Here is a 15,753-nt window from a genome sequence, read left to right as displayed (position 1 = left end):
TGTAGGACAGGGAATAGGTTTTCTGTTTTTTAGCAGAGACTATAACAGCTGTCTGAATCCGACTCCCTGCCTCCCCTTACCCCAGTTTGTGCTCTCTCCTCCGTTTAATGCAATCTCTCTCGAGCCTCGAAGAATATTCTGGAAGAGACACTGGCCTCCTCGTTGTGCTCTGAACAAATGAGGCTTCTTCACCGTTAACAAGTGGTGACTTTGTCAATTTTGGTTGGAAATCGTGACAAGAAGGCAGAAGTGAGCTCCTGGGGCTGCTCTGAGTGGGGTAACCGCTGTCCAGTGTCGCTCGGCCCCTGGTTGAGAGGATTATTGGTGTAGCCGGAATGAGAAGGGTGTGGCCCAGGCAACTCAGACTTACTGAATTGGCTTGTTAGGCAACAAACTGCTCAGATTTCAAGTTCAGTGAGCAACTGCTGATCCCCGTTATTCCCTAAGCATCCAATGGGATCTGGGGTAGACACAAGGGGCCACAGGGCATTAGTGTAATGGAATGTTGGCTACTGGGGTGACACTGAACTCCCCTGATTCCCCAGTCTGTGAGATCACATAAGGCTGCACTGGTGTCCCTCTGAGATAGCCACAAAGGAAAGGCTTGCTAACAAAACAATCAGAACAAACAAAAATGCTAGTAGCAGATTCCGGGAACTTAAGGGGTCATTTTCAATGCTTTGAGCAAAGACTGATGTAAATTCACAACGGGTTAGAGGATTTACCAAAGAAGCTGTTTTGTTTGTTTAACTTTGAGTGTGTGTATATATTTTTTAGACAGGGATATTTTTTTTTCCTTTTTACTAAGTCCTTTTCATAACTCTAATAACTGTAGCCAACAAAAGGGGAGTTCTTTGAGGTGCGATGGGGGTGGGAACCTATAGGCTTCTGTGTCCCATTACCATTCCACTCCTCTTCTGCCACCAGTGGCAGCCCCTCAAGGACTTCTGTGAGACTTGAGATGTCAAGGATGCCAGATTCAAAGCCATCAACTTGACCTGTGTATGTGTGAAACTGTTTAATGAACAGTTAGAGGAAGAGTGCATGCAGCACAGAGACGAGATTGTTTCAGAACAAAACATTCCCTAATGATGCCTTTCCGTTCACCAGAGACTTGCTCTTATTCAAATATCCTTTTTCAATTAGTCCAAACAACTGTTTGGAATTCCCTAAATAAAGCAACTGTGGAGGAGGATGGGAGAGATTGTGACAGAATGTTCCCAGAGAAGAGCAGCAAAGTGGATAGACTGTTGTGTGGGAAGGAAACGGTGGAGCATGGAATTGAGATGTGTGAAACCACTGTCCCAGGACCCAACGTACTCTGTGCTCAAACAGCCTGAGCCAACCAGAAAGGTGGGGGCAATGCTGCCAGCATTCCTTGCCATGTGCCACCTGGAGGTGGTGGTCCTAGGAGACATGGCCTCAGGGCTGGGGAACCAAGTCAGCAGAAAAGTGCCTGCAGCGAGGAGGCATGGCTCCTGCATACCCATGCTCGGATCGGGTACCCTTGCTGCACTGCTAGGCAGCAAAGAAGAGGCTGGCTGCTCTGATCCTAGTTGAAGGATCAGCGAACCCTGACAGGCACTCAAAAGCATCCACCTGTGACCAAATTCATCAGACCATTGAAGACTGGTGTGTGACTGTCATGATTTAGCAATGATTACCTGCCCTGGGAAGCCTGATTGTAGGATCCAGAATGCTTAGCGGCGAGGTAGTATTATGATGCAGTGAGCTAAGCCATTTGACACTAACATCCTATATTAGACTGTCAGTTCACATCCCAGCTGCTCTGCTTCTGCTCTAGCTCCATGCTAGAGCACCTGGGAGAGCAGCAGAGGATGGCCTGCATTGTGGCCATTTGGAAAATGAACCCAGCAGACAGAAAATCAGAGAGACAGAATCTCTCTGTCTCTGTCTCTTTTCCTCCTCCATCATTTTCCTTTCAAATAAATAGATAACTCTTGTTTAAATAAAAAAAAAAAAGAATGCCTCAGGTGTGAGAGTGTAACTCACTTGTCTATTCTCTGTGTACTTATAGTGGACTCACCTCAAGAGTGGGACACTGGTTTTTCCTTCTGTTTCCCAAAGAAGCAACATGTTGGGTGGTCAGCATAGGTGTGAGGATGGATGGAAGACAGGTGAGAGCTGAGACAGGAGGATGAGCGTAGTAGGCACAGCTGTGATGGTTCTATGCTCAAAGTACTGACTAGCCTGTGTAAAGTACTGACCGAGTACTGACCAAGGCCAGAATCTTCCAGGCCAGCATTCCCCCTCCCCAGGCTCTGTGTTTGTACCCTGCGACCTGGAACAACTCCTCCCCCCCACAAAGGAAGTAGGTGGCACATTTTGAAGATTTCCTTGTCTGAAAGGCTGTGCCTCACAGCAGCCTCACAGAACCAACCATATTCTGGAAATTTGTGTCATTCACAAAAGCAGAGAAAACTGTATTGAAATCTCACTGATATCTCACCTAAACATCAATGCTTTACTAGTCTTTTTTCCTTTTAACCAACATATCACTTTCCTCACTAAAATATTTAAAAAGCAAATATCAGCAATTGATTTCTGTATAAAGATAGGAATTTTATCTTTAAAATATTCATAACATAATATCTCTTAAGACCATCCAATATCTTGCCTTTGTTCAAACTCCTCAGATCATCTAAAAAGAGTTTTTCAGAAATGGGCTGACTGATTTAGGTTTCAAATGAGTTTTTGTTCCTGAAGATGTATCTAAGAAGTTGCTGTTAATTGATAAGTTTCTTCTCACCAATGTTTTCAATGTCATTTATATACTGAAAGGAGCAAGCCTTCTAGCCCACAGAAGTGGCTTCTTTCTTTCATATAATATCACAGAGCATATTCCTCTGTTTCCTACGTTTCCAATAAACTGGTCACTAGGTATATAAGCCTAAGTCCAGATCTAATTATTTCTGGCAAGAATCTTTCTCAGTGAATGTTCTAGATCATGCCCATAGCAACATCTCAGCTCACAACCTTAGTAAATGCTTGCTGTTGTCTTTCTTAGTATGCTTGCATTGAATCACAGCCGGGCTCTTGCCATTTAGCTTACCTTTTAGTCCAGGAATGTCATGCGAGGCCTACTAATCCAAGCGGCAAACTCCTCTTGGAAATCTGCAGGTTCAGGGCAGGAGACTACTCCTGAAGTCTCATCCATTGTCCCAATATATCTTTACACCAGGTTGCTGACCTTTAGCCTCTTGAGCAGAGATGAAGTTCTGTTTGGAATGAAATAGACAGCAAAGTCTGCAACCTCCTGCTTGCATTCTCAGAGCTCCAGGTGTGACTTACAAACAAAACAACCAGTTCACAACTGTTAACTAAGAAACCAATAAACTCTCTTGGCTACGTCTAAACAAGTTTGCCTTGAACAGACTGCAATTCCCAACTGCAATGATATTTCATTACTGTCTGGGAACTCACAGAGACAGTTTTAGGAATCAGATCTGGAAAAAAGGTTCTCCATTCTGCTGACTCTTAACTTTGGTGAAGTTTAGGCAGTCTCAAAGCCTTGTGCTTCCATAATTGAAAGAACAAAGCAAATATGAGGTAATTATGTCTGTTTGCCTTCTTTCTTCCCACCCAACAGTGGGGGGGGTGGGCAGTGGGGTGTTGGAATTTTCAATAATTTTGGAAACACTAACTCAAACTCACATTAAATGGATGAAGCTGTTACTATCAGGGACTCAGAATCCACCTGCAACCTGAAATGGCCTATTGTCCAAACTTGTCCCACAGAAGCCTGATGCAGCCACGAGGAAAGGGGTGATGGCCTGTTCCAAGGGCGATGGCCTGTTCCAAGGACGATGGCCTGTTCCAAGTATAATTTTGAGTCTTAGGAAGATCTCCATGGTAATCCAAAGCCATGAAAGGCGATGTTTCAAAGACGGACTCCCAATGAAACTGCTCGACATACCTAGACAGGATGCTGGACTGTCTGTCACTGTCTGTACCAGCCATGTCGGGGCACACTTAATAGACTGATGAAATTATGACTCCTTTTGAAGGACTATACTATTGTAATAATATGGGGTAAATCAGTCAGGAGTGGGAATTGGGTGGCAGTGGAATTCCAGACCCTATGGAATTGTACCATAAAATCCAAATAAAAGGAGAGAGAGAGAGAGAGAGAGAGAGAAAGGCAATGTTTGCCAATTGCATCAAAGTTGAATGATCCTTGTAGAAGAAATTTGTGTTGTTTTCTGTCCTCGCAAAGTCATATCTGATCGGAAGTCTGGGCCTTGCTTTGGATGAATGAGCTGCTGGGATGGGAGGTTCAATCCAGAGCAGACTTCTAGAAGAGGATCCTATCATCACCATTGATAGCTTGGGCAGATCAAAAGTGACTCCACCACTCTGCCAGAGTCAAGCCAACACTTCCATCCAGAAATGTTCGCAATGCTAAATCACCCTAACTTTGTCTCTGCACAGAAGGTCAGCATGCGCCATGATGAGTATCCCAGGCTATATGTCACAGACACGAGCCAACCGAGGAGCTGCTGTCTTCTCCCACCCCCTACAACTAAGACTATAAAAGCCCAGTGCTGTATATGCTGAGCAGCCATTTTTCTCATGTGGTCAGTTAGCCATGGGGAAGAGGTCCGGGGTCACCTCCCGCCAGGGAGCAGTTCCTCAGGCTGTCTCTTACTCTGTGCCTGAACCGAAGGCCTCTCTGAATCGTAATCACCTCCAAACCTAACAGCCATCACCTGATTAACACCACACCTGCTCCAGGCAGTGGGGAGGGTTATCTTTTGCATCTGAATTTTTCCAAAAATGATTGGAGAGCAAGGAGAGAGTGTTTGTTTACCAACATGTTGCTCACAAGTCTTGGAGCCCTGAAACCAATCCCCCCCACCCCGCCTACTTTAAAAAAAAAAGTTTTGTTTACCTTTCCATGATGGGAAGACATGGACCCCTAAGGGCAGCTCTCTGCTTCAGGCAGGCAAAGGGAGACAGCTAGGGAAACTAGATTGGCAGCAGCAAACCAACATCTTTGAGGGAAGGGAGGCTGGCCTGTGCAGTGGCTAATGGGGCTGCTTGGTGGAATTTTTCTCTTTTTCAACCAGACGAAGCCTTGCTCCTTTCTGGCAGGCAGACAGGCTCACCCTTCCAAGCACGCAGAGAAGTTCTCTTTTGACAAGCGCACACATTCTTTTTCACAAAGCCACAGGGGCAAACGCCTTTGTTGCAAACCGGACCAACTCCCTTCCAGGCCGGGGGAGGGGAGGGTGTGTGGGGGAGTGAAACTCATCATGAGCCACAGAATGGATTCAACATTGTGCTTGCTTGTGCACCCCCATCCCCAACCGAAAGCACATAACTTCCATTATGTGGCTTCCACATACAGAATTTACTTCCCCCGCTCACAAATCCGCACTTTGGCAGGGCTGTTTGTCCCGCACTGGGATTGGCAAGGAGCAGGAGGTTGGCAGGACTCATGAGGCATTTTTCTGCTGGGCTTTGGTTTCCTGGCCAGTTGAACCCAGTCCAATTATTGTCCCAATGTTCTGCCAGATAAAACAAGGAGGGAGCTTTCTAGATGCCTGGCCTTGTGACTAAGAGACATGGGGCGGGAGGACAGGCATAAGCTGAGGTGGAAGGGGACCCCTCCCCACAAGCTCCAGCCAAGGTCGATGCATAGGAGTCCCTGTCCCAGGCAAGAGCCCCGAGTTGGCTTGGTGGAATGAATGTTCACTCGGCAGGTGGCCACCAGAGACCTTGCCCCTCACACTAATTCCTGGCTTGCAGGCCCTTCTCACCTTGGCATCAGGCCTCTTCATAGCATCCTTTGTGATTGAAAGTCAAATTCTCTGGAATACGGGGTTAGCATTCTCAGCAAACTAATCCCATCTACAATCTGCAGGAGGCTGCACAGACTGAGCCTTCCATGGCTGCAGCCTTGAGCTGGCAGCAAGAGCAGTGGAGGGCACTACCATCTCCCCAGGTCTCTTTCCAAAATGCCCCTTTGCTGTGCTCGAATTTCTTTTTCTTCCTTTTTAAAGACTGATTTATTTATTTGAAAGTCAGAATGACAGAGACAGTGGCAGAAACAGAGAGATCACCAACCTGCTGGGTCACTCTCCAAATGGCCACAAAGAGCAGAGCTGGGCCAGGAGCAGGAACTCCATTTGGGCTTCCCACGTGAGTGGCAGGAGAACACGTAACGGGGCTGTCATCTGCTGCCTTCCTAGGCATATTGCCACACAGAGCAGCCAGGACTTGAACTAGCACTCTAACAATAACATATCAGGTCTCAATAGCATTTTGACCTGCTGTGCCACAATGTGGGCCCTGTGCTTGAATTTCTTAACTATCAACGCTCTGGTTAAATGCATATATTAAGTTCACAATTACATCCTGGTTAATGCACAGATGAATGTAAATGGCTGACAAAATATCTACACAGGTATAACCCCCAGGGTGTAGTGGCTACTTGCATCTTTCCTTCCTAATGAGAGGCTGCCTTGTCTTGACAGGGAGGCTAAGCATAGACATCTGCTCCAAGACCTTTCCTTCTGTTGTCCCGGTCTCATCCTCGTCTCATAGCCTGAATGGTCCATGAAGCCAGACGAAGCCACCTTGAGTTGAGCATTTGCTGCTGCCTGAGCTATAATGCCAATTGCCAAAACTGTTGGATGCCCAGTATGGAGAGTTTCTCTCTCCTGGTTATAATTCAGTAATTTTATTTCAGCTGCTATGTTATTTTTGGTCCCAAAGTATGATTGCGTAGATGTGTGAAAATTCAGGAAGAGCTCATTTCCCTGAAACCCAAGGGGAAGTCAAAGGGTTCTTGGGAGCAGGCATTTGGCATAGCAAGTAAGACACCAATTAGAATGCCTGGGTTTGAGTTCTGACTCCATTGCTGATTCCTATTTCCTGCTAAAGTGCATCCTGCAAGGCAGTGGGTTTGGGCTCAAGCAGTTGTATCCCTAACTCCAACGTGGGAGACCAGACTTGAGTACTTGCCCAGTCCTGGCTGTTGTGGGTGTGGGAGGAGTGAACCAAAGGATGAAAGGTGTCTCTCTCTCTCTCTCTTTTTCTGCCTCTCCCCTCCTTTTCTGTTACTCTGCCTTTCACCTAAGTAAAATACAATAACTTCAAAGTTCTAGGGAAAATGGAACTAAGATATAAGTTTATTCTGATGCATAAACTTTTAAAATTCAAGCATTGTTTTTGTATAGTATACATTTTCTATGACTATCTTGGAGATCTGTTATCTGCAAGGACTTCAAACATTTTTGCACCAAAATATACTTAGTTTTTAATTAATTCCATTCTTTTCTGCACACTAAATGAATTGTGGTTCTGCTTCTCACAAAAAAAATGTCCTTCAAGTCCTGCTACCAAGTCCCCACAGAGGTTGGAGTGGGAGAAAGGGCCTGGGTCTCGTTTCTGATGAACAAGACAAGGGATGTCACCCAGGTCACCCATTGCCAAAGGGGTTTTGATCACTCAAGGCCCTTCCCCCTCTGAGATGCTACAGGTCTCCACTCTCTGATTCCAACAACTCGTCTCTAACCATCAAGTATAACTTTGCTAGCACCTGACGTCTAATTATCTCAATTCCATCAAGTCTAGGTCACACATATGGTCTTGATGTCTCATTTCCTTAAACCCAACCTAGGGGAGTATTGGAGACATAAGGCTTGGATCAATGAATAGGGCAAGGCCCAGGATCTTAGACCATTCCTACTTTGTGATAAATATATAACAGAATTCTAAAAAGAAAACCACTTATTAACTGGAATATAAAAAATCTCTCATTTACCAGGAAGCTTAAGACTTTTCATTGATTTTTTACTTCTTTTTAAAGATTTTTATTTATTTTTATTGTAAAGTCAGATATACAGAAAGGAGAAGAGATAGGAAGATCTTAGGAAATTCACTCCCCAAGTGAATCTCTCTAAGCCGGAGCTGAGCCAGTCCAAAGTCAGGAGCCAGGAGCCTCCTCCAGATCTCCCATGAGGGTGCAGGGTCCCAAGGCTTTGGACCATCCTCAACTGCTTTCTCAGGCCACAAGCAGGGAGCTGGATGAGAAGTGGGGCCACCAGGATTAGAACCGGTGTTCATATGGGATGCCATGCAAGGCAACGACCCTAGCCGCTAGGCTACCCTGCCAGGCCCATGAGTTTTCGCTTTTATTTTTAAGATGAAGGAAAGTGGAGAAGGCAGGGCTATGAAGTATGCCAAAGGAAGGAAACCAAAGGGAATGGAGTGTCAGGGTAGGCCAGGACCACCGAGCTAGTGATCTGGCATATCAACTGGAAGTCATCGGTGCCAGAGTCCAGCGTGAGCGTCTGAGCCCTGGTGGACTGTGCTGGCAGCTCCAATCAGGCCAGGGATGAACTCAAGAAGTGACCAACTTAAAGCCTTATGGTGTGGGCACAAGTCTCAGGGACAGGAGAAGAGGCCAAAATGACAGAGACACGGGCTAGGGGCTTGAAAGCTGGAGTAAAACCTAATGAAAAGGATCTCAGCAACAGACATCAGCAGTTGCTCGCAGAGGGATGGCAAGATGCTGGGAGAGACAGGGTGAGGCACATAAGAGGGCTTCAGATAATGTCTGTGAATGACTAAACAGTCAAAGCTTAACATTTTGGCCCTTCATGAGTTTTTTTTTAAGGATGTACATTCTCGTCTTGTGCAGCCCTACTTGACTCAGACCTGTTTCTAAATCACATGGCACTGGCTGCAAGTGTGACAGGCAAACAAAAATAACAGTAAATTATACCATCTGTGATCAGAGCCTTGAGCACCAAATAAATAAAATAAATAAATATATAAAGCTATGAGACAGAAAAAAGGGGAATATCTCGTTCAGATAAACAGTCCAGAAATCGCTCTCTGTAAAGATACGCTTAGTGGCTGGCGCTGTGGTTTAGTAGGCTAAACCTATGCCTTGGACACTAGATGCTGGCTTCCCATATGGATGCCAGCTTGTGTCCCAGCTGCTCCACTTCTCATTCAACTCCCTGTTTATAGCCTGGGAAAGCAGGAGAGGATGGCTCAAGTGCTTGGAGACCCTGCACCCATGTGGGAGACCTGGGAGTAGCTCCTGGCCTCTGGCATCACACTGGTCCAGCTATGGCCATCCTGACATTGGGGGAGTGAACCAATGAATGAAAGATGGCTCTCTTTCTCTCTCTTACTTTCTCTCTTTAATTTTCAAGTAAAAATAAATAAATCCTTAAAAAGAGAGGAGAGAGAAAAGAGAGTACTAACTCCTTATTTTTTGCATAAGTTATCTATGGTTCACAATAATGCTATATCACACACAGCCTCATAATATAGTGGCTTAACATAATAAGAATGTCTTCCTGGGTCAAAGTACTGGTGATTTAGGCAGAACTGGCTTGGCAGTGCTCATCTCAGCTCTCCCTCCCTTCTCTGGTCACTGACTATCGGCTTAGATGACTTTGGTAGTTCTACTCCCTGTCATGTATCCTCGCCGCCAACAGGCTAGACTGTACGTGTTGTCATGGTGAGGACAGATGGCAACAGCAGAAATGCAAACATCGGTTTGTGTCTCCTTTGCTAACATCCCACTGGCTAAAGCAGCCCATGGGGCTGGATGCAAAGAGGATGCGAGGTCAGAGTGGAATGCCCAACTCCCAAAGGGATGAGAAATCAGGTCACGGGTGTGACTGCTCTACCACACCGATATTCTTCCTTTGCTTCTGGCGTAAAAGAGGAGAGCCCACTTGATGGAGAGTTTTGCTCGGTTAACACTGATGAATCACTGACAACTTTTCCCTTTATTCTTAAAAGTTACAAGGAGAGGGCCTGGCATGGTGGTGTAGTGGTTAAGGTCCTCGCCTTGCACGCCCGGGATCCCATATGGGCACTGGTTCTAATCCCGGCAGCCCCGCTTCCCATCCAGCTCCCTGCCTGTGGCCCGGGAAGGCAGTCGAAGATGGCCCAAAGCTTTGGGACCCTGCACCCGTGCTAGAGACCCGGAAGAGGCTCCTGGCTTCGGACTGGCATAGCATCGGCCATTGCGCTCACTTAGGGAGTGAATCATCGGACGGAAGATCTTCTTCTCTGTCTCTCCTCTCTGTATATCCATCTTTCCAATAAAAATAAAATAAATCTTTTTAAAAAAAAAGTTACAAGGAGAAAATTTTGCTTTTGGTGGTGCACAGTTCTGTACGTGCATACATCTTTGTAATTAGCACCACTGAAGCAAGCAACAGTGTAGTTCCATCACTTTCTGAACTCTTTCAGGTTCCCGATATTTGAGAGCTCATGTCTAGATGTTATTCCCAAACACAGCAGATAGTGCTTGATAAAAACAATACCTCTGGAGGATTTGATAGCCTAACAATGAGGTTTTGATGAGTAAAATGATAGAGCCCAAGAATAAGCCCTCGGAGGGAACGCCTTATTGTAGACTTCGGTAATAAGAAATTTAAAAGGCTTCAAGCTGTGAAAGAGTTCGTAGCTTTAAGAAATCCTTACCCTGGCATTTCACACAAGAAATGAAATCTACGGGGACAAACATTGTGGCACAGTGAGTTAAGCTGTCTTCTGTGATGTCAGGATCCCATATGGATGCTTATTTAAGCTCCAGTTGATTTCTGACTTAACTCCCTGCTAATGTGTCATGCAAAGCAGTGGAAGATGACTCAACTACTTGAAGCCCTGCTGTCGGCACTGGAGAGAGACCAGGAGAAGTTCTAGGCTCCTGACTTTGGCCTGGCCCAGCCTTCATTGTTGTTTCAGTCTGGTCCCGCTCTGGCTGCTGCAGCCATTTGGGGTGTAAACTAGCAGGTGGACAGTTTCTCTCAGTCTCTCCTGATCTCTCTAAATCTGCCTTTGAAATAATAAAATAAACCCAAGAGAAAGAAAGACTTAAGGAAGTAAGGAAGGAAGGAAGGCAGACAAGCAGCGGGGCGGGGGAGGGGGAGCGAATGAGAAAGAAAAGAAGGAAGAAAGGAAGGAAGAAAAGAACTAAATTGGCCAAAACCTAAAGATAAGAAAAAAATCCAGAGGGATTAAAATTCATTTGCAAATGGGAAAGAGGAGATGGAAGGAGGGGTCCAATGTCAGTCAGGTGTGTTTCTTCCTTCGGGCACTCAAGTTTCTCTGGCTCTTGGTCCCTTCTCTCCTTTAACAATGCTCATCTCTGCTCTTTTCACTTTCCCATCATCACATTTAGTGAGCATGGACTGTAGGCTTCTGTTATCTCAGGACCCTAAGAGAGGCAGAAGGTGTTGTTTTTCTCCAAGGAACCCCATTTGCTGCTGGCTGACTTCAGGTGCCTCCCTTCTCTGTGTGGAGGGGAGCACACAGGTGGTTTTAGCACCTAGAGAATTTAATACACAATTGGATCTGTGCTGCTCTGCCTAGCTCCCCCTGAGCCTGCCTGTCCTTATCTCACTGCTCTCCCAGCTGCCAGGTAATTTGATCTGAATTTGTCTTATCAGTCCTAGGCCAGCAAGCAGGTGAGGAATGAGGGACTGGGGAGACAGCTGTCTCTTCCTTCAGGATGCCAGTATTTTTGGAAGGCTGCATATGTGGCAGATGCTGGCAACTGGAGGTAAAACTCCCTCCCACATCCCTTAGAGGTGCCTCTTTCCTTCCACAGTGTTCTTGACGTTCATGTCGCTTTACGGTGGCCTGGTCACTGTGGCTGTCTGCCCAGAGCACAGCCTTTCTCTGGCATGACCTTGGTGGATCTGAAAACAGTGCCTCAAAAAGAGTCTTGAACCGAACTAAAATATGAAATGGCGCAGCAGACAGCTTATTCGACTGTCTGCACTAGAAGCCCTGATAGTCCCAGGCCGGTGTTGCCCTGGGTAGCCTGGAAGGGTCTTGTGCTTCAGATGTGAGATTAAAGGATCAAGGAGAAGCTGCTGAGTCATGGCATCTGACCCACTTAAATCCGTTAGACTCTCTTCCAGAACCTGATGTATCCTTTGAGAGGGATCACCTCTGAGCTATGTCTCTTGTGCATGGCTCCGAGGTAAAGCCTTCTATTGCTACTGGAATACAAAAGCAAATAGGAAAAATGAAATCTAGGCCAATGCACATCCAGACCCAGTTGGGCAAAGCCCTGTGACGTGGAAGCAGCCCGTCTTGTCTGACACTGTGGCCACCAGCGCCCAGTGGACATGTCCCTAGGCAACCTACAGAGTCACTGTCACCTCAGCATCCCACCGAGGGAAGAAGACCTGTGCCTTGGGGGCCTGAGGTCACAAAACAAGTCAACTGACAGGGGAAGTGTCTCAAGGTCCCCTCTCTGCTCCCCATCTCCTGCTGTCAGCATCCAAATTAGTGCAAGGCCCCAATCCAAGCAAGCATCAACTGGATTGTCAACCCAATAAATGACCCACCCTGGGGACCTACTGGTTAAAGCTCTGCCTCAGCTGTCACCATCCTGTAGCTTTCCACTTTCCCCAAGCATGCAGAGCTGCCAAAAAAAAAAAACCAAAAAAAAAAAAAAACTAGTCAGCTCTCCCAGAGAAAAAAAGGCTGTGTGCAAGGTCAGGTAAACACGGATGGGGCCAGAGAAAGCTCTCCCCTCCCCCTTCCCATGCGGGAGTATTATCCTCGCCCCAAGCTAAGGACCTCTAAATCCGGCCACAATAGCAACCCTGGGAAGGCAGGAAAATGTCCAGCGTGGAAGCCACATCCTCTGTGCAGTGCCGCAGCCAATGCCACTGAAGGACACGGAGTGAAATTGAGAAGGAATTTGAATGACAAAGTGACATGATGTCCATCTCCCTAATGATGGGACAAGTTGGTCGTCTGTCACTGGCAAGGCAAAACTGCCAGGCCCAGATCTGTCTTTAAAAGCTATTTCTCATGGTTTTGAGTCACCAGCCCAGCTCAATAGCTAAAACAAAGAGAATGAATTATGGAACAGCACGAGGGGAGCTTGTTAATTTTCCCACTGATGCACTGTGAAATGAAAGCTTTATTCTAAGAATGGTATATCCTCGGGGCTCTCTCTAGAGAGTCCATGACAAATCCAAATGTCCTTATGCTTTCTTTGCCCCTTACTTTACGGCTTTTCCCATATATACATTTACAAAATATGTATATTTCATGGTATGTTTGTACCTATAGGGCGCGGGGAGTTCAAGTGTGTGATCCTCTTTGAGTCTTCCCTGACACTGAAAAGCACTTAAGTAGTGCCACTGATGAACACACACATGCATCCATCTGCATTAGAACTTGTGTATAGCCTGTCCATTCGTATTACGGAAACCTTCACACAGGCTGCTAGCTATTGTCCACACTGGGGAGATAGAGCCCACCTCCAATTGGAACCCAATGAAATAATCATGATAATTTTACCTTCATGTCTCACCTTTCATCAGGGAGGATAAAAGGACTTCACAAACCCTAGGTCCCTCTTTGATCTGGGCTCCTATCTGGTGCACCAATCTCCATTGTGTATTCTGCCCTCACCCTGCAGATGGGCCTCCCAATGCCAGTAATTGAGCTTCCATATGCAGAGCAGCCAAGAGGCAGGCCTGACCTGAGAGCCTGCGGCAGGCTGCCAGAAGGCAGAGGGCTGTTTCCTGAAAGGGCTTGGGTAACCGTTTGGTACGTGCATTGGGACAGTGGGTATCAAGGCAAGGAAACAGGGGAGTGGTTCTGTAGCTGCAACTTTAGCTTTGTGGGAGGGGGTCCTTCGTGGGAGCTGGAGGAGCATCCTAGGCAAGGTGATAAACTCAATCTCCAGAGAGGAGGCGTTGCCTAAGGCTCTGCGCTGAGCTGACTTCTCATCCACACCCGGGACTTCATGGGAAGGACTCTGAAATACACATCCCAGGCTCAAAGTCTCCCTTGGGTCTAACCAGACCTCTCCAGCTGTCTCCCGAGCATTCCATCCACATATCTCATTGGATCATCAAACTCAACTCCCACCAAACACAGCACATGATTCTGCCTCCTCCTTCACTCGCCAACAGCTCTCTTTGCTGTCTTTCCTGTCGCAGTCGCTGGAGTGACAGCCCAGAATAAGTCCACCGAGATCTATTGTTCTCATGGAGCTTGCCTTGCAGAGGTGGAGTTGGGTGGGAGAAAGTCCTAAACAAGTCACAGATGAGGAAGGGATGGGTTTGCTGATGACGGGTCAGGGCTGTGAACACCCTTGAGCAGAGTGAGCACTGCAGGCTTCTGCAGGAGGGTGACCAACAGGAAAACATTTTCCAGTGCAGGGAACAGAAACCTGGTTTCTTGCTGGGCTGCTGGAGTGCTCTAAGAGAGCAACTGAGCAGAGATGAGGTGGGAGAGGACAAGAGAAGGTGAGGCTTTGCAGATGAAATGCAGGGCTTGCATCTTGCTTGTTTTTAAGTTTTATTGATTTGTTTCTTTGAAAGACAGAGGGAGATAGAGAAGGAGACAGAGAGAGAGAGAGAGTTCTTTTACTTGTTGCCCTCCTTCCCAACTGAATGCAATCCTGGCTGAACTCTGTCTGGGTCTCCTATGTGGGAGGCAGAGGCAGAGGCTCAAGCGCTTGGACCATCTTCTGCGTCCTTCCCAGGTGTATCAGCAGGGAGTTGGTTTGGAAGCAGAGCAGCCAGGACTTGAACTAGTGATCCACAATGGGATGCCTGCATTGTAAGTAGCAGCTTAATCCTCTGTGCCAATATGCCAGCCCCCAAGGTTTGTGTTTCAATGTAGACGTAATCCAAATCCGGGCATCTCTTAGCTGAGATCATAAGTGCCTTTGATTCCTTTGTGTCACACACTTCCCACTTCCCATAGGGGTGAGTCTAACAGGCAACAAGGGCAAGGTTTGGGTAACCCTCCAATTCCCTGCTTCCCCACCCCCGGGGTCCCGAGAGCCCTCTATGTTCAAAAGGACCAGCAGCCAAATGGAAAACAAAGCACACATTCTGTGATCACTGGAAAGCACCAGCTACCCTAAGGCCATGAACGTGGCTCAGGCTAGCAGACCCAATCTTGGCTTCCGCAATGTCTTGGAGTTAACATCCTAGGAGACCATCTGTTCAGGCTTGCCCTGTTGGGGCAACAGTAAGAGTGGGTGGTCTAACGGAGCCTGGTTGCTACACTCACCCCCTAGTGGTTGAGAGTGTTGGTTGCCCTCCCTACCCAAGGCAATAGGCGGCCCATGAGGCCCCTTGCCTCCAGGTGAGGCAACTGGTGCCACCCATGCTCCAGATTTCAATCTCCCCTATTGTTATTGCCAGTGGAGAAAATAATTTAGAGATAGGGTCAGCTTCATAGGCATGTGACCTGTGCAGTTACACACGGATTCCACACTTAGAAGGGTCCCATGTTTGCTTTAGTGTTGCATCCTCTCTTGAAAATCTTAACAAATTCTACATGAGGATCTTTGCCTTTTCATCTTGCCTTACATCGCAAAATTATGGAGCTTGTCCTCTTTGGGGTCATGCACCAAGAATGACTCAGGGGTGGGAATTTGGGGCAGTGGTGACATCAGCATTTGGGATGCACACTTCCCACAGCAGCGTGCCTAATTTCAGAACGAGCTGCTCCCCGTCCAATCTCGCATTCTGCTAATGGGCACCCTAGCAGGCATTAGATGATGGTTCAAGTACTTGGCCTCTCTCCTGGCTTTCAATCTGACCCAGCCCTGGCTGTTACAAGCACCAGGGGTATGAAACAATGACTGGAATATTCTCTTTCTTTCTTGCTCACTCTCTCCCTCTCAAACTTTCAAAATAAAGTGAAAATAAATTTTAAGTTTAGAAAAAGCGCCCGGCGTGGTAGCCTCGTGGCTAAAGTCCT

The 15,753-nt window shown here is 46.9% G+C and overlaps 1 long non-coding RNA gene across 1 annotated transcript in view; it reads right to left on the bottom strand.

Moving 5' to 3' along the window:
- Positions 1–15,753, bottom strand: part of LOC121165613 — a 157,480-nt gene that overhangs the window by 101,541 nt on the left and 40,186 nt on the right. The window contains exon 4 of the long non-coding RNA XR_005885301.1: positions 3,074–3,239. This is a non-coding gene — a long non-coding RNA (uncharacterized LOC121165613). The remainder of the gene's footprint in view (positions 1–3,073; positions 3,240–15,753) is intronic.

Source organism: Ochotona curzoniae, unplaced genomic scaffold, assembly GCF_017591425.1.
Source record: "Ochotona curzoniae isolate NIBS_2020 unplaced genomic scaffold, NIBS_Ocur_1.0 contig_908, whole genome shotgun sequence".
NCBI classification, from domain to species: domain Eukaryota; kingdom Metazoa; phylum Chordata; class Mammalia; order Lagomorpha; family Ochotonidae; genus Ochotona; species Ochotona curzoniae.
The sequence above is the reverse complement of the archived record's forward strand: the minus strand, read 5'-3'. Positions and strand labels throughout refer to the sequence as shown.